This window comes from Oncorhynchus gorbuscha, linkage group LG18, assembly GCF_021184085.1.
Source record: "Oncorhynchus gorbuscha isolate QuinsamMale2020 ecotype Even-year linkage group LG18, OgorEven_v1.0, whole genome shotgun sequence".
NCBI classification, from domain to species: Eukaryota; Metazoa; Chordata; class Actinopteri; order Salmoniformes; family Salmonidae; genus Oncorhynchus; species Oncorhynchus gorbuscha.
Window position 1 is genome coordinate 40,960,592 of NC_060190.1, and position 19,967 is coordinate 40,980,558.

A 19,967-nucleotide genomic window follows, 5' to 3' on the forward strand; every position below is an offset into this window, starting at 1 on the left:
GTTTTTGTATTCAGTTATTTCATGTACCGCGATTCAGTTCTTTAAAGTCATGAGTAACCTACACGCTGCATTTCGGTCCTACTCTCTTTCTTCAACAGACGAACGCCGTTACAATTTCTTTATTTTCTTAAAACAACTTTTTTTTTTAAACTTTATTTGACGAGGCGAGTCAGTTAAGACCACATTCTTATTTTCAATGCCGGCCTAGGAACGGTGGGTTAACTGCCTTGTTCAGGGACAGAACAACAGATTTTTACCTTGTTAGCTCAGGGATTCAATCTTGCAACCTTACGGTTAACTAGTCCAACGCTCTAATCACCTGCCTCACGAGGAGCCTGCTTGTTACGCGAATGCAGTAAGAAGCCAAGGTAAGTTGCTAGCTAGCATTAAACTTATCTTATAAAAAAATCAATCATAATCACTAGTTATAACTACACATGGTTGATGATATTAGTAGTTTATCTAGCGTGTCCTGCCTTGCATATAATCGATGCGGTGCGCATTCGCGAAAATGGACTGTCTTGCTCCAACGTATACCTAACCATAGACATCAATGACTTTCTTAAAATCAATACACAGAAGTATATATTTTTAAACCTGCATATTTAGCTAAAAGAAAGGTTAGCAGGCAATATTAACCAGGTGAAATTGTTTCACTTCTCTTGCGTTCATTGCACGCAGTCAGGGTATATGCAACAGTTTGGGCTGCCTGGCTCATTGCCAAATAATTTGCCAGAATTTTACGTAATTATGACATAACATTGAAGGTTGTGCAATGTAACAGCAATATTTAGACTTAGGGATGCCATCTGTTAGATAAAATACGGAACGGTTCCATATTTCACTGAAATAATAAACGTTTTGTTTTCGAAATGATAGTTTCCGGATTCGACCATATTAATGACTTTAGGCTCGTATTTCTGTGTGTTATTGTGTTATAATTTAAGTCTATGATTTGATAGAGCAGTCTGACTGAGCGATGGTAGGCACCAGCAGGCTCGTAATCATTCATTCAAACAGCACTTTCGTGTGTTTTGCCAGCAGCTCTTCGCAATGCTTCAAGCATTGAGCTGTTTATAACTTCAAGTCTATCAACTACCGAGATTAGGCTGGTGTAACCGATGTGAAATGGTTAGCTAGTTAGCTAACCATTTCAGGGGGTGCGCACTAATAGTCTTTCAAATGTCACTCGCTCTGAGACTTGGAGTAGTTGTTCCCCTTGCTCTGCATGGGTAACGCTGCTTCGAGGGTGGCTGTTGTCGATATGTTCCTGGTTCGAGCCCAGGTATCGGCGAGGAGAGGGATGGAAGCTATACTGTTACACTGGCAATACTAAAGTGCCTATAAGAACAATAGTCAAAGGTATATGAAATACAAATCGTATAGTGAGAAATAATCCTATAATTCCTATAATAACCACAACCTAAATCTTCTTACCTGGGAATATTGAAGACTCATGTTAAAAGGAACCACCAGCTTTCATATGTTCATATGTTGGCGCTCCAGTACCGCTTGCCATGCCGCATTGGAGAGTCTATGACTTGGGTGGCTGAAATTTTTTGGGACACCACCTAGTATATATAATGGGGAGAACAAGTATTTGATACACTGCTGATTTTGCAGGTTTTCCTACTTACAAAGCATGTAGAGGTCTGTAAATTTTATCATAGGTACACTTCAACTTTGAGAGACGGAATCTAAAACAAAAATCCAGAAAATCACATTGTATGATTTTTAAGTAATTCATTTGCATTTTATTGCATGACATAAGTATTTGATCACCTACCAACCAGTAAGACTTCCAGCTCTCACAGACCTGTTAGTTTTTCTTTAATTAAGAAGCCCTCCTGTTCTCCACTCATTACCTGTATTAACTGCACCTGTTTGAACTCGTTACCTGTATAAAATACACTTGTCCAAACACTCAATCAAAGACTCCAACCTCTCCACAATGGCCAAGACCAGAAAGCTGTGTAAGGACATCAGGGATAAATTGTAGACCTGCACAAGGGTGGGATGGGCTACAGGACAATAGGCAAGCAGCTTGGTGAGAAGGCAACAACTGTTGGCGCAATTATTAGAAAATGGAAGAAGTTCAAGATGATGGTCAATCACCCTTGGTCTGGGGCTCCATGCAAGATCTCACCTCGTGGGGCATCAATGATCATGAGGAAGGTGAGGGATCAGCCCAGAACTACACGGCAGGACCTGGTCAATGACCAGAAGAGAGCTGGGACCACTGTCTCAAAGAAAATCATTAGTAACACACTACGCAGTCATGGATTGAAATCCTGCAGCGCACGCAAGGTCCCCCTGCTCAAGCCAGCGCATGTCCAGGCCAATCTGAAGTTTGCCAATGACCATCTGGATGATCCAGAGGAGGAATGGGAGAAGGTCATGTGGTCTGATGAGACAAAAATAGAGCTTTTTGGTCTAAACTCCACTCGCCATGTTTGGAGTAAGAAGAAGGATGAGTACAACCACAAGAATTACCATCCCAACCGTGAAGCATGCAGGTGGAAACATCATTATTTGGGGATGCTTTTCTGCAAAGGGGACAGGACGACTGCACCATATTGAGGGGCGGATGGATGGGGCCATGTATCACGAGATCTTGGCCAACAACCTCCTTCCCTCAGTAAGAGCATTGAAGATGGGTCGTGGCTGGGTCTTCCAGCACGACAACGACCCAAAACACACAGCCAGGGCAACAAAGGAGTGGCTCCGTAAGAAGCATCTTAAGGTCCCAGAGTGGCCTAGCCAGTCTCCAGACCTGAACCCAATAGAAAATCTTTGGAGGGAGCTGAAAGTCCGTATTGCCCAGCGACAGCCCCGAAACCTGAAGGATCTGGAGAAGGTCTGTATGGAGGAGTGGGCCAAAATCCCTGCTGCATTGTGTGCAAACCTGGTCAAGAACTACAGGAAACGTGTGATCTCTGTAATTGCAAACAAAGGTTTCTGTACCAAATATTAAGTTATGCTTTTCTGATGTATCAAATACTTATGTTATGCAATAAAATGCAAATGAATTACTTAAAAATCATACAATGTGATTTTCTGGATTTTTGTTCTGTCTCTCACAGTTGAATTGTACCTATGATAAAAAATTACAGACCTCTACATGCTTTGTAAGTAGGAAAACCTGCAAAATCGGCAGTGTATCAAATACTTGTTCTCCCCACTGTAGGTCCTTGATGGCAGGAATTTTGCCCCAGTGATGTACTGGGCCGTATCCATTACCCTCTGTAGCGCCTTATGGTTGGATGCCGAGCTGTTGCCATGGCAGGCGGTGATTCAACCAGTCAGGATGCTCTCGATGGTGCTGTAGAACGTTTTGAGGATATGGAGATCCATGCCAAATCTTTTCAGTCTCCTGAGGGGGGAAAGGTGTTGCTGTGCCCTCTTCACAACTGTCTTGGTGTGTTTGGATCATGTTAGTTTGTTGGTGATGTGGACGCCAAGGAACTTGAAGCTCTCCACCTGCACCACTTCAGCCCCGTCGATGTGAATGGCGGCATGCTCGGCCCTCCTTTTCCTGTAGTCCACGATCAGCTCTTTTGTCTTGCTCACATTGAGGGAGAGGTTGTTGTCCTGGAACCATACTGCCCTATAGGCTGTCTCATTGTTGTCAGTGATCAGGCCTACCACTGTTGTGTTGTCAGCAAACTTAATGATGGTGTTGGAGTCGTGCTTGGCCACGCAGTCATGAGTGAATAGGGAGTACAGGAGGGGACTAAGCACACACCCCTCAGGATCAGCGTGGCAAATGTGTTGTTGCCTACCCTTACCACCTGGGGGCCGCCCGTCAGGAAGTCCAGGATCCAGTTGCAGAGGGAGGCGTTTAGTCCCAGGATCTTTAGCATAGTAATGAGCTTTGTGGGCACTATGGTGTTGAACGTTGAGTTGTAGTCAACGAACAACATTCTCACATAGGTGTTCCTTTTGTCCAGGTGGGAAAAGGCAGTGTGGAGTGTGATTGAGATTGTGTCATCTGTGGATCTGTTGAGGCGGTATGCGAATTGGAGTGGGTCTAGGGTGTTAGGTTCTAATTCTCAGAGTAAAAACTCAACGGACATTATGAAAGCTTAACCAAGTTTAATTCTTCCCACAGGGTCAATACAGCTGCATTAGACAAAACATGTTTCCATCAACACAAGTATATATACTCCAGTTTAGATGCACTCCTTCTCTCCAACCCTGACATCTATTATGGTTCGACAGGAAGACGAAGTGATGTAATAATCAACCGTTACTCCTCCCTTAAGCTGACCTGACCTCAACCGCCTTGATGACTTATCCTAAACTCTCCACCCGTGTCACCTATAGAAACTCCCTTAATTGCCTCCCCTCTACCCAGCACGTTCCAGAGCAACCTGGCTCCTACAGATATTTCTAATGTAAAAACCAATCTCTATCACTCCTCAGATACTATAGTATTACTCCTGATGTATCATCCCTCTAGTATAACATTTACATTTAAGTCATTTAGCAGACGCTCTTATCCAGAGCGACTTACAAATTGGTGCATTCACCTTATGACATCCAGTGGAACAGTCACTTTACAATAGTGCATCTAAATCTTAAAGGGGGGGGGGGGATAACAATGTTCCATGTTTAACCCAGAATCTAACAAGGGTTTCCGGGATGATGGGGTTGATGTGAGCCATGACCAGCCTTTCAAAGCACTTCATGGCTACCGACGTGAGTGCTATGGTGCGGTAGTCATTTAGGCAGGTTGCCTTCACTTTCTTGGGCACAGGGACTATGGTGGTCTGCTTGAAACATGTACAGTAACAGTCAAAAGTTTGGACACACCTAATCATTTAAGAGATTTTCTTTATTTTTACTATGTTCTACATTGTAGAATAATAGTGAAGACATCAAAACTATGAAAGATTCTTGCTACGTAGCTTAACTTTCTGAACATTCGAGACGTGTAGTCCACTTGTCATTCCAATCTCCTTTGCATTAGCGTAGCCTCTTCTGTAGCCTGTCAACTATGTGTCTGTTTATCCCTGTTCTCTCCTCTCTGCACAGACCATACAAACGCTCCTCACCGCGTGGCCGCGGCCACCCTACTCTGGTGGTCCCAGCGCGCACGACCCACGTGGAGTTCCAGGTCTCCGGTAGCCTCTGGAACTGCCAATCTGCGGTCAACAAGGCAGAGTTCATCTCAGCCTATGCCTCCCTCCAGTCCCTCGACTTCTTGGCACTGACGGAAACATGGATCACCACAGACAACACTGCTACTCCTACTGCTCTCTCTTCGTCCGCCCACGTGTTCTCGCACACCCCGAGAGCGTCTGGTCAGCGGGGTGGTGGCACCGGGATCCTCATCTCTCCCAAGTGGTCATTCTCTCTTTCTCCCCTTACCCATCTGTCTATCGCCTCCTTTGAATTCCATGCTGTCACAGTTACTAGCCCTTTCAAGCTTAACATCCTTATCATTTATCGCCCTCCAGGTTCCCTCGGAGAGTTCATCAATGAGCTTGATGCCTTGATAAGCTCCTTTCCTGAGGACGGCTCACCTCTCACAGTTCTGGGCGACTTTAACCTCCCCACGTCTACCTTTGACTCTTTCCTCTCTGCCTCCTTCTTTCCACTCCTCTCCTCTTTTGACCTCACCCTCTCACCTTCCCCCCTACTCACAAGGCAGGCAATACGCTCGACCTCATCTTTACTAGATGCTGTTCTTCCACTAACCTCATTGCAACTCCCCTCCAAGTCTCCGACCACTGCCTTGTATCCTTTTCCCTCTCGCTCTCATCCAACACCTCCCACACTGCCCCTACTCGGATGGTATCGCGCCGTCCCAACCTTCGCTCTCTCTCCCCCGCTACTCTCTCCTCTTCCATCCTATCATCTCTTCCCTCCGCTCAAACCTTCTCCCACCTATCTCCTGATTCTGCCTCCTCAACCCTCCTCTCCTCCCTCTCTGCATCCCTTGACTCTCTATGTCCCCTATCCTCCAGGCCGGCTCGGTCCTCCCCTCCCGCTCCGTGGCTCGATGACTCATTGCGAGCTCACAGAACAGGGCTCCGGGCAGCCGAGCGGAAATGGAGGAAAACTCGCCTCCCTGCGGACCTGGCATCCTTTCACTCCCTCCTCTCTACATTTTCCTCCTCTGTCTCTGCTGCTAAAGCCACTTTCTACCACGCTAAATTCCAAGCATCTGCCTCTAACCCTAGGAAGCGCTTTGCCACCTTCTCCTCCCTCCTGAATCCTCCGCCCCCTCCCCCCTCCTCCCTCTCTGCAGATGACTTCGTCAACCATTTTGAAAAGAAGGTCGACGACATCCGATCCTCGTTTGCTAAGTCAAACGACACCGCTGGTTCTGCTCACACTGCCCTACCCTGTGCTCTGACCTCTTTCTCCCCTCTCTCTCCAGATGAAATCTCGCGTCTTGTGACGGCCGGCCGCCCAACAACCTGCCCGCTTGACCCTATCCCCTCCTCTCTTCTCCAGACCATTTCCGGAGACCTTCTCCCTTACCTCACCTCGCTCATCAACTCATCCCTGACCGCTGGCTACGTCCCTTCCGTCTTCAAGAGAGCGAGAGTTGCACCCCTTCTGAAAAAACCTACACTCGATCCCTCCGATGTCAACAATTACAGACCAGTATCCCTTCTTTCTTTTCTCTCCAAAACTCTTGAACGTGCCGTCCTTGGCCAGCTCTCCCGCTATCTCTCTCTGAATGACCTTCTTGATCCAAATCAGTCAGGTTTCAAGACTAGTCATTCAACTGAGACTGCTCTCCTCTGTATCACGGAGGCGCTCCGCACTGCTAAAGCTAACTCTCTCTCCTCTGCTCTCATCCTTCTAGATCTATCGGCTGCCTTCGATACTGTGAACCATCAGATCCTCCTCTCCACCCTCTCCGAGTTGGGCATCTCCGGCGCGGCCCACGCTTGGATTGCGTCCTACCTGACAGGTCGCTCCTACCAGGTGGCGTGGCGAGAATCTGTCTCCTCACCACGCGCTCTCACCACTGGTGTCCCCCAGGGCTCTGTTCTTGGCCCTCTCCTATTCTCGCTATACACCAAGTCACTTGGCTCTGTCATAACCTCACATGGTCTCTCTTATCATTGCTATGCAGACGACACACAATTAATCTTCTCCTTTCCCCCTTCTGATGACCAGGTGTCGAGAATCGCATCTCTGCATGTCTGGCAGACATATCAGTGTGGATGACGGATCACCACCTCAAGCTGAACCTCGGCAAGACGGAGCTGCTCTTCCTCCCGGGGAAGGACTGCCCGTTCCATGATCTCGCCATCACGGTTGACAACTCCATTGTGTCCTCCTCCCAGAGCGCCAAGAACCTTGGCGTGATCCTGGACAACACCCTGTCGTTCTCAACCAACATCAAGGCGGTGGCCCGTTCCTGTAGGTTCATGCTCTACAACATCCGCAGAGTACGACCCTGCCTCACACAGGAAGCGGCGCAGGTCCTAATCCAGGCACTTGTCATCTCCCGTCTGGATTACTGCAACTCGCTGTTGGCTGGGCTCCCTGCCTGTGCCATTAAACCCCTTCAACTCATCCAGAACGCCGCAGCCCGTCTGGTGTTCAACCTTCCCAAGTTCTCTCACGTCACCCCGCTCCTCCGTTCTCTCCACTGGCTTCCAGTTGAAGCTCGCATCCGCTACAAGACCATGGTGCTTGCCTACGGAGCTGTGAGGGGAACGGCACCTCAGTACCTCCAGGCTCTGATCAGGCCCTACACCCAAACAAGGGCACTGCGTTCATCCACCTCTGGCCTGCTCGCCTCCCTACCACTGAGGAAGTACAGCTCCCGCTCAGCCCAGTCAAAACTGTTCGCTGCCCTGGCCCCCCAATGGTGGAACAAACTCCCTCACGACGCCAGGACAGCGGAGTCAATCACCACCTTCCGGAGACACCTGAAACCCCACCTCTTTAAGGAATACCTAGGATAGGATAAGTAATCCTTCTCACCCCACCCCCCCTAAGTTTTAGATGCACTATTGTTAAGTGACTGTCCCACTGGATGTCATAAGGTGAATGCACCAATTTGTAAGTCGCTCTGGATAAGAGCGTCTGCTAAATGACTTAAATGTAATGTAAATGTAAAGAACACATATGGAATCATGTAGTAACCAAAAAAGTGTTTAACAAATCAAAATATATTTCAGATTTTAGATTCTTCAAAGTAGCCACCCTTTGCCTTGATGACAGCTTTGCACACTCTTGGCATTCTCTCAACCAGCTTCACCTTGAATGCTTTTCCAACATTCTTGAAGGAGTTCCCATGTATTCTGAGCACTAGTTGGCAGCTTTTCTTTCACTATGCGGTGCAATTCATCCCAAACCATCTCAATTGGTCTGAGGTTGTGTGATTGTGGAGGCCAGATCAACTGATACAGCATTCCATCACTCCTTATTGGTCAAAAAGCCCTTACACAGCCTGGAGGTGTGTTGGGTCATTGTCCTGTTGAAAAACAAATGATTGTCTCACTAAGCGCAAACCAGATAGGATGGCATATCGCTGCCCAATGCTGTGGTAACTATCACACCTCATCCTCCATGCTTCACGGTGGGAACCACACATGCAGTGATCATCCGTTCACCTACTCTGCATCTCACAAAGACACAGTGGTTGGGACCAAAAATCTCACATTTGGACTGATCAGACCAAAGGACAGATTTCCACCAGTGTAATGTCCATTGCCCGTGTTTCTTGGCCCAAGCAAGTCTCTTCTTATTATTAGTGTCCTTTAGTAGTGGTTTCTTTGCAGCAATTAGACAACAAAGGCCTGATTCACATGGTCCTCTCTGAACAGTTGATGTTGAGATATGTCTGTTACTTGAACTCTGTGAAGCATTTATTTGGGCTGCAATTTATGAGCCTGGTAACTCTAAACTTATCCTCTACAGCAGAAGTAACTCTGGGTCTTCCTTTCCTGTGTCGGTCCTCATGAGAGCCAGTTTCATCATAGCGCTTGATGGTTTTTGCGACTGCACTTGAAGAAACTTTCAAAGTTATTGAAATGTTCCGCATTGACTGACCTTCATGTCTTTGCTTATTTCAGCTGTTTTTACCATAATCTGGATTTGGTCTTTTACCAAATAGGCCTATCTTCTGTATACCACCACTATCTTGTCACAACACAATTGATAGGATGAAACGCATTAAGAAGGAAAGAAAGTTCCACAAACTTTTAACAAGTGTCATAACTGTCCTGTGAGGATCACCATGAGTCATATCAGCTTGGCAATGGTTGACAATAACAACATCCCCCACAGAGGGGAGGAGGGAACTTGTGTGGGGGTGTTGATACCTCCACACCCTGTTGTAAATTAAGGAGAAGGGGTGGCTCTTTCTCCCCCTTTAGGATCAACTAAAGGAATGTCCTATGTCTCCAGATACTTATGCCACCCGAAACTCTAACATCCAAAAGGTGAATACCGGAACAATATGGGAAATGGTCAGAGGGAACTCTGGAAAACAAATGTAATATTGGTTTTCATTTTGGGATGTCATTAAAAACTGTATGGATGAAATACTGTAACTTGGAAAGTATATCCCTCTTATCTGTCAAGTTTCCATCCAATACGTTGTGCATATAATGTGAAAAAATGTATTAATGTATTTTCGTTAACAGGAATGTGAGAATCTATCTCCTATAAACTGTGCATAAATAAGTAGCCATGCTCTGAGTGAGGTTGGAGAGCTTTTCAGATGGATGGAGCCGTCCCCTTTGGCCTGAGTGCATAAAAAGCCTTGGTAACAAAATTAACATTAGACCAGAAAAGCGTGGAGCGGTCACTACACATCTGAAATGGTTGTAACTTTGAACCTCAACACGAGGTGAAGAAAATTAACTCACTTACCAGACCAGGACATCGGCAGTCTGCAGCTGTGCGTGTAAAGTGGTTTGGAACGTTGACTATCTACCCGAGGTGTAGAGAGGAGAACTCCCCTCTCAAACAATCACTGGTACAGCTTGCAGCTGTGCGTGTAAAGTGGTTTGGAACTTTGACTATCTACCCAAGGTGTAGAGAGGAGAACTCCCCTCTCAAACAATCACTGGTACAGCTAAGTATCTGTTCTGAGGAATGAACACCCAATGGAGACCAGACAACTAAGAAGAAGGACACTGAGACCTCTTGTGGACAATCAGAGCCTTACACATGAGGAGACCCAACCAAACCCTTTTCCAAGGAGGCTTGGTTCCGACAGAGATAAACAATTAATGAAGGCATTCACACGTCAATACATTCATGATTTCTTACTCTAAATGGGCAGTGGTTCATGTGCCAAGTATTGGGATTATGTGAGAGTAGTTTCCAAGTGTATCCAAGTGTTGTGTCTCCCTTTCCCTCTACCCCTCCCGCTTTTGGTAAACAAGCAGTCATATTTTGTCAGTTCACTAGGAACCTTTGTCTCATGTAAAGGGTGTATTTTTATTCTGTGTTATTATTTAGTTAGCTAGTAAATAAATAATTCAACTAATTTGTGTAGTACTGAATCATGAGCAAGGCAGGGGTTTTTGCAGATCCAATAAGGTTACAACTGTTCAGAATGATGATATGATAAGAGGTTATGATTAATATGTTGACTGTTTTATGAATGTTGTAGGTAAAGACCTTATAGAGTTTCAGTCGGGAGATGGTAACTCTTTAAAAAACTTATTCCGTGGTGCCCCAAAATCCTACTGAGTTATTTGTTAATCATTCATTAATCGGGTAACAATTAAACATAGTTAGTGGGTGAAATAAATTACAGTCATCAGATGAATGAAAGTAAATTCATGACACAATTCACACCTGTTAATTGAAATGCATTCCAGGTGACTACCTCATGAATCTGGTTGAGAGAATGCCAAGAGTGTGCAAAGCTGTCATCAAAGCAAAGGGTGGCTACTTTGAATTTGTTTAACACTTTTTTGGTTACCACATGATTCCATATATGTCATTTCATAGTTTTGATGTTTTCACTATTATTCTACAATGTAGAAAATAGTAAAAAATAAAGAAGAACCCTGGAATGAGTAGGTGTGTCCAAACTTTGACTGGTACCTGTAGGCATTACAGACTCGGTCAGGGAGAAGTTGAAAATGTCAGTGAAGACACTAACCAGTTCACTACACCAGCAATAAAAATGGCCTATTTATTGCCTTTACCTCCCTTATCTTACCTCATTTGCACACACTATATATAGACTTTTTTTGTTTATTCCATGTGTAACTCTGTTGTTTGTGTCGCACTGCTTTGCTTTATCTTGGCCAATTTGTAAATGAGAACTTGTTCTCAACTAGCCTACCTGGTTAAATAAAGGTGAAATATAAATATTTTTTAAATAACATCTGCTGAATATGTGTATGTAACCAATAAAATGTGATTTGATTTTATCAAAAACCCTTCCCTCCACATGGTATCATAAGCTTTCTCAATGTCAAAATACACAACACTCATCCCCTCTTTTATTGACAGGGCCTTGGCTATCTCTGTACTAACTGTCACCAGGGCATCCATGGCAGACCGCCCTCTCCTGAAACCCCTCTGTGCTACACTCATCAAACCCCTAACTTCCACAAAATACATCATCCTACTCACTACCATCTTTTCCATCAACTTACACGTTGGAAGTCAGCGCGATAGACCTAGGTTTGACAAATGGCACCGCACGTTTCCACCCCGCATCCCAGTCCTCCACACCTTATTATACAACCCTAACACTGCTTCCAACACACTGTTCAGTGCGTGCTTAAACAACACATAACACACCCTATCTTCTCCCGGAGCAGTCAGCCCTCAAATACCCTACCATCTAACCCCTCACACAGGAAGCGGCGCAGGTCCTAATCCAGGCACTTGTCATCTCCCGTCTGGATTACTGCAACTCGCTGTTGGCTGGGCTCCCTGCCTGTGCCATTAAACCCCTACAACTCATCCAGAACGCTGCAGCCCGTCTGGTGTTCAACCTTCCCAAGTTCTCTCACGTCACCCCACTCCTCCGCTCTCTCCACTGGCTTCCAGTTGAAGCTCGCATCCGCTACAAGACCATGGTGCTTGCCTACGGAGCTGTGAGGGGAACGGCACCTCAGTACCTCCAGGCTCTGATCAGGCCCTACACCCAAACAAGGGCACTGCGTTCATCCACCTCTGGCCTGCTCGCCTCCCTACCACTGAGGAAGTACAGTTCCCGCTCAGCCCAGTCAAAACTGTTCGCTGCTCTGGCCCCCCAATGGTGGAACAAACTCCCTCACGACGCCAGGACAGCGGAGTCAATCACCACCTTCCGGAGACACCTGAAACCCCACCTCTTTAAGGAATACCTAGGATAGGATAAAGTAATCCTTCTACCCCCCTTAAAAGATTTAGAGGCACTATTGTAAAGTGGCTGTTCCACTGGATGTCATAAGGTGAATGCACCAATTTATAAGTCGCTCTGGATAAGAGCGTCTGCTAAATGACTTAAATGTAAATGTAATGTAAAAACCCACCACCCTACTCCACTATTTCAATCTATCTAGACCTACCTCAGGCCAACATCCTGAAAGGACGGGACACCACCACTCAACACACCCTGTAACTCCTCTGACGTCAAGTCTCGTACACCCAAATACTACTCTGCTGCTGCCAACATAACCTCAATTTACTGTGACTTACGTCCCTGCTGTACAGTTGATAACCATTTCTATAAACGCTAAAAATCCAATCTTACTGAAACATATCCCTTGTTGGCCTATCCCTCTGTACTGGTACAGTTCTACTACTCACACCACTCCTCTCAGGATACCTCCACCTTGACCCATCTTCCTCTACTTTCCTCACTGCCTCAGCTTAATATGACAACTTCTGCACTACTCTAACCCTGGTAACCTCAACCAGACATTTCTGATCCCCAGCCCCATGGGCACCGCTACAATTAATACACAGTGCTTCTTCCCTCAATGCTACACATTCCTTTGTCTCATGCCCTTCTGCACACTTCTCACACCTAGGAACTTCCCTCCTACATGTAACAGTACTCTGCTTGCATTGTGTACAATCAATCATCGACACGAACTCCAACTTGTAGCACCAGTCACGGAGCTTTACTCTGATAGGAACAGCACAATATTCCACGTCATGCAATGCACGGCTCACCATCCAACTCTGCACTCACGCACACTGGTTTGGTGATTGTTCACTGGGCATGTAGTTACCAAAATAATACAATTACAATATACAATATAATATATTTAACAATGTACCTGATAGAAACAGCACAAAATTAAATGCAATGCACGGCTCACCATCCAACTATGCACTCTCGCACTGTTATATACACACTTCTGCCACATGCCCATAAGCTTGGCACCTGTAACACCATAATGTATTCGGCACAAAAGCTTATACGGGATAACTTATATATCCTATCACTTTGTCAGGCAAAGACTCAAAATCAAAACAAACAAAAAAACAGACAAAGACTCTTCTGTTTCACCACTCACGCCACTGTGTCTGTGTCGCACCAAACGACGAGCATCACGGGAATCTTCCCCTTCAGTTGGTCAACTTTCACATTAATCCCAGTAATCACTCCTTTCAATGGCATTCCTTTTCTCGAGAGCAAAACAATTCACATCTCTTGTCCCCATTTGTTTGAGGCTGAGCGCATGACCAACAGAAACACAAACAATTATCACAAGACCATTTCTGGTGACCTTCACCGATTCCACAACACACAACTCTGTTTTCACCCAAAGGCACCTCACTTCCATTTCTCCTCCTGTCTTCGTTCTGACATACAGCTTGCTTATATAGCGCCTTCTGAAAGTATTCAGACCCATTGACTTTTTAAACATTTTGTTATGTTATTGCCTTATTCTAAAATTGATTCAATTGTTTTTTTCCCCCTCATCAATCTACACACAATACCCCATAATGACAAAGCAAAAACATTTTTGCTAATTCATATTTTGTTAAACCCTGAAATATCCCATTTACATAAGTATTCAGACCCTTTACTCATCCCCTTTGACAGCGATTAAGCCTTGAGTCTTCTTGGGTATGACGCTATAAGCTTGGCACACCAGTATTTGGGGAGTTTCTCACATTCCTCTCTGCATATCCTCTCAAGCTCTGTCAGGTTGGATGGGGGGCGTCACTGCACAGCTATTTTCAGGTCTCTCCAGAGCTGTTCAATTGGGTTCTGGCTGAGCCACTCAAGGACATTCAGAGACTTGTCCCGAAGCCACTCCTGCATTGTCTTGGCTGTGTGCTTAGGGTCATTGTCCTTTTGGAAGGTGAACTTTTGCCCCAGTCTGAGGTCCTGAGCGTTCTGGAGCAGGTTTTCATCAAGGAACTCTCTGTACTTTGCTCCGTTCATCTTTGCCTCGATCCTGACTAGTCTCCCAGTCCCTGTCGCTGAAAAACATCCCCACATCATGATTCTGCCATCCCCATGCTTCACCATCGGGATGATGCAAGGTTTACTCCAGATGTGACGCTTGGCATTCCCGCCAAAAAGTTTGATCTTGGTTTCCTCAGACCATAGAATCTTGTTTCTCATGTTCAGAGAGTCTTTAGGTGCCTTTTGGCTAACCTAGCTGGGCAGTGCATCTCTTGGTCTGTCTGTGTCTTGCTTGCTTGCCAGCCACTTCCAGGACTGTGTTCTGTGACTTTGTGCATAACAAAAGTGAGAGTGAAATACACCTATTTATTACGTTTGATAAACGCCAACGGGCAACAGTGTTTATAAACTGCAACTTGAAAAAGACAACCGCGTCAAGCGTGAACATGCATTCAAACGCGCGTGCACGAAATGAAACTTGCGCTTTCCAGCAGCAACCCCTGTGGGGACCAGTCCAGACGATATATGGGTGTGATGACACTCCCCATAGGAGCACATCATTTTAAAACAAGACAATGATTATCAAGTCTCTCAGTCAAGGTTTAGTTACAACTCTGGACTAATGCAAGATGGAAAGCAATGGATTAACACTGACTATTGATTTATATATTGAATTTAAAATGTTGATTAGCTGGGCATACTGGGCAATATGGATGCACAGCTCTCAGTAAATAATAACCATCAAGTATTCAGCCAAGCCATAGTATAAATAGTATTTTATATTTTAAAATGTATAAAATCAAATCTGGGGGAGCCAGTCTGAATGGGCCAGATGCAGTTGATAATTGATGATTTGACATCATTGATGATTTTGCCTCAATAAAGTGCAATAAAGTGCAGAAGAGGAATATTTTGATGGTAAGATTTTAATTCAAACATTCAAATGTTTACACACTTAGTAACATTTAAGATTGTATGGCACAAGTGCATTTGTGTAAATGACTGCTTAACTATGTGACATACTTTCTCAACGTCTTCCAGACAGTCCAGATAGACTGGTGCTGAAAATGCCCAGGCTGTAGAGGGAACCATAGCAGCCATAGCCTATGTTTACATTGTATAGACAAAGCTAATTGTATAATATTGTGAGGACTGGACTAATTACCAGGCAGCAGAGCCAAAGCTCAGTGTTATATTTGATTATTTTCTACATTTGATATTTTCTACAATTTCTTATTTATGTTAATGTTAATATTAACTTATCTTAAGATTCTATAGAAAATCTTATATTCAATAAATATTTTTTGTTTATACCTCGTTCGGTATAGGTCTAGTTATTCTTAGACCGACAGATGGAGCAAACTGTTTTAAAGGAGGGAGGATTGTAGTGGGAGCACTGGGGTGTCAGGTGTGACTGTGTGGCAAATGGTTTACATGGCTCAGGGGTCAGGTAGGAGGGCCCGTTAGCAGAATTTTCCTTAGGGCCCCAGAGAGGTCAGGTCCGGCTCTGCTTTTACTGAGGCGTGCCTTCCACCTGGCCACTCTACTATAAAGGCCTGATTGGCGGAGTGCTGCAGAGATAGTTGTCCTTCTGGAAGGTTCTCGCATCTCCACAGAGCAACTCTAGAGCTCTGTCAGAGTGACCATCATGTTCTTGGTCACCGTCCTGACCAGTGTCCTTCTCCCCCAATTGTTCAGTTTGGCCAGGCGGCCAGCTCTTGGAAGAGTCTTGGTGGCTGACCACTGTGTTCTTAGGGACCTTCAATGCTGCAGACATTTGTTGGTACGCATCCCCAGATCTGTGCCTCAACACAATCCTGTCTTGGAGCTCTATGGACAATTCCTTCGACCTTGTTTTTTTCTCTGACGTGCACTGTCAACTGTGGGATCTTATATAGACAGGTGTGCCTTTCCAAATCATGTCCAATCAATTAAATTTACCAGAGGTGGACTGCAATCAAGTTGTAGAAACATCTCAAGGATAATCAATGGAAACAGGATGCACCTGAGCTCAATTTTGAGTCTCATAACAAAGAGTCTGTAAAATAATGTATTTCTGTTATTTATTTTTAATAAAGGTGTAAAAAAAATTATAAACCTGTTTATTGCTTTGTCATTATGGTGCATTGTGTATAGATTTCTGAGAATGTTTATTTATGTAATATATTTTAGATTAAGGCTGTAACGTAACAAAATGTGGAAAACGTCAAGGGGTTTGAATACTTTCCGAAGGCACTGTACTTTCTACCATTCTTCTTCAACAAACCACCTCCCTTTTTTCAGCAATTTTTAACTGATTCAAGATCACCCTCTTCCTCCCTTTCTCTCTTTGACCTCTTCTACATCTCTTTCTCTACATTCCTCCTCTTTATTCTAAGTATATGTCTCCTTATGATAATATTGCAATTCCTCTAATATACATCTCGTTCTTGCCCTCTCAAGAGATGCCATTCCGCTCACTACCTGGGGAACGCACAATAGCAAAAATCGTACTGCATTTAAGCTGATTGGCCATACTCTGAGGGCCGCGACGCAGCGAAGCTCCTCTGGGTGTAAACTCTGTGGATTTGGAAACTATATAAGTATTTTAATTTATTATGGATCCCCATTACCTGCTGCCAAGTCAGCATCTACTCTTCCTGGGACCCAGAAAAATTCAAGGCAGTTATACAATTTTAAAAACATTACTATACATTCACAACAGATTTCACAACACACTAAGTGTATGCCTTCAGGCCCCTACTCCACTACCACATATCTACAACACAAAATCCATGTGTAAAAATCAAATCAAATGTATTGGTCACATACACATGGATAGCAGATGTTATTGCGAGTGTAGCGAAGTGCTTGTGCTTCTAGTTCATTTAACAATTCCACAACAAATACCTGATACACACAAATCTAAATAAAGGAATGGAATAAGAATATATAAATATATGGATGAGCAATGTCAGAGCACATAGGCTAAGATGCAATAGTATAGAATACAGTATATACAATGGGGCAAAAAACAAAATCACATTGTAGGATTTTTTATGAATTTATTTGCAAATTACGGAGGAAAATAAGTATTTGGTCAATAACAAAAGTTTATCTCAATACTTTGTTATATACCCTTTGTTGGCAATGACAACGGCAATGAAATGAAAGTCATTGTGTCTGTCATAGTTGAAGTGTACCTATGATGAAAATTACAGGCCTCTCTCATCTTTTTAAGTGGGAGAACTTGCACAATTGGTGACTGACTAAATACTTTTTTGCCCCACTGTACATATGAGATGAGAAATGCAAGATATGTAAACATTTTTAAAGTGGCATTATTAAACTGTCTAGTGTTCTATTTATTAAAGTAGCCAATGATTTCACGTCTGTATGTAGGCAACAGCCTCTCTGTGCTAGTGAAGGCTGTTTAACAGTCTGATGGCCTTGAGATAGAAGCTGTTTTTCAGTCTTTCGGTCCCAGCTTTGATGAACCTGTACTGACCTCGCCTTCTGGATGATAGCGAGGTGAACAGGCAGTGGCTTAGATGGTTGTTGTCCTTGATTGCCAGTTTGGCCTTCCTGTGACATCGGGTGCTGTAGATGTCCTGGAGGGCAGGTAGTTTGCCCCCGGTGATGCGTTGTGCAGACCGCACCACCCTCTGGAGAGCCCAGGGGTTGTGGGCGCTGCAGTTGCCGTGTGTACAATGAGTGAGAGGTTAGTTTCCTGACATCACACTCCGAGAGCGCTCAACTCCTCCCTGTAGGCTGTCTTGTCATTGTTGGTAATCAAGCCTACTACTGTTGTATCATCTGTAAACTTGATGATTGAGTTGGAGGTGCATGGCCAAGCAGTCATGGGTGAACAGGGAGTACAGGAGGGGGCTGAGCACACACCCTTGTGGGGCCCCAGTGTTGAGGATCAGCAAAGTGGAGATGTTGTTTTCTACCTTTCACCACCTGGGGCAAGCCCGTCAGGAAGTCCAGGACCCAATTGCACAGGGCGGGGTTGAGACCCAGGCCCTCAAGCTTAATGATGAGTTTGGAGGGTACTATGGTGTTGAATGCTGAGCTATAGTCAATGAACATCATTCTTACTTACATAGGTATTCCTCTTGTTCAGATGGGATAGGGCAGTGTGCAGTGTGATGGTGATTGCATTGTCTGTGGACCTATTGGGGCGGTAAAGCAAATTGAAGTCGGTCTAGGGTGACAGGTAAGGTAGAGGTGATATGATCCTTAACTAGCCTCTCAAAGCACTTCATGATGATGGAAGTGAGTGCTACTGGGCGATAGTCATTTAGTTCAGTTACCTTTGCATTCTTGGGTACAGGAACAATGGTGGCCATCTTGAAGCATGTGGGGACAGCAGACAGGGAGAGATTGAATATGTCTGTAAACACACCATATGTGTGTATAGTGCGTATGTTATCGTGTGTGTGTATGCATATGTCTGTGCCTATGTTCGTGTTGCTTTACAGTCCATGCTGTTACATTGACCCCCCCCCCCCTCCTTTTGTACACTGCTGCTACTCGCTGTTTATTATCTATGCATAGTCACTTCACCCCTACCTACATGTACAAATTACCTTCAACTAACCTGTACCCCCACACACTGACTCGGAACCGGTACCCCCTGTATATAGCCTTGTTATTCTTATTGTGTTACATTTTATTCTCATTTTTTTTACTTTAGTCTATTTGGTAAATATTTTCTTAACTCTTCTTGAACTGCACTGTTGGTTAAGGGCTTGTAAGTAAGCATTTCACGGTAAGGTCTACACTTGTTGTATTCCGCGCATGTGACAAAGTTGGATTTGATTTTGATTTGTTCCAGAATGTGTATTATTTACTGTTTTTTTAAATAAAATGTTACTTGATGTGGAATAGAGTTCCATGTAGTCATGGCTCTATGTAATACCATGCGCCTCTCATAGTCTGTTCTGGACTTGGGGACTGTGAAGAGACCTCTGGTGGCATGTCTTGTGGGGTATGCATGGGTGTCCGAGCTGTGTGCCAGTAGTTCTAACAGACAGCTCGGTGCATTCAACATGTCAATATCTCTCACAAATACAAGTATTTATGAAGTTAATCACTCCTCCACTTTGAGCCAGGAGAGATTGACATGCACAATATTCATGTATACTCTCTGTATACATCCAAGGGCCAGCCGTGCTGCCCTGTTCTGAGCCAATTGTAATTTTCCTACGTCTCTCTTGGTGGCACCTGACTACACAACTGAACAATCGTCAGGTGTGACAAAACTAGGACCTGTATGACATGCCTTGTTGATAGTGCTGTTTAGAAGGTAGAGTAGGGATTTATTATGGACAGACTTCACCATTTTAGCTACTGTTGTATCAATATGTTTTTCTCCTGAGTAGAACGGACCACCCTTTTACTGTAACACAACAGTACAAGCAATGATGTACTGTGCAATAAATGTACACACATTAAAAAACATGGTTGACCATTTAGGCTTGGAAAAATAAACAAATAACTTACAGAAATATTTTCAATAATTCTTTGTATTAATTTTACCTTTATTTAAACAGGCAAGTCAGTTAAGAACAAATTATTATTTTCAATGACGGCCTAAGAACAGTGGGTTAACTGCTTGGTGGCAGAACGACAGATTTGTACCTTGTCAGCTCGGGGGGTTGACTTTCCGGTTACTAGACCA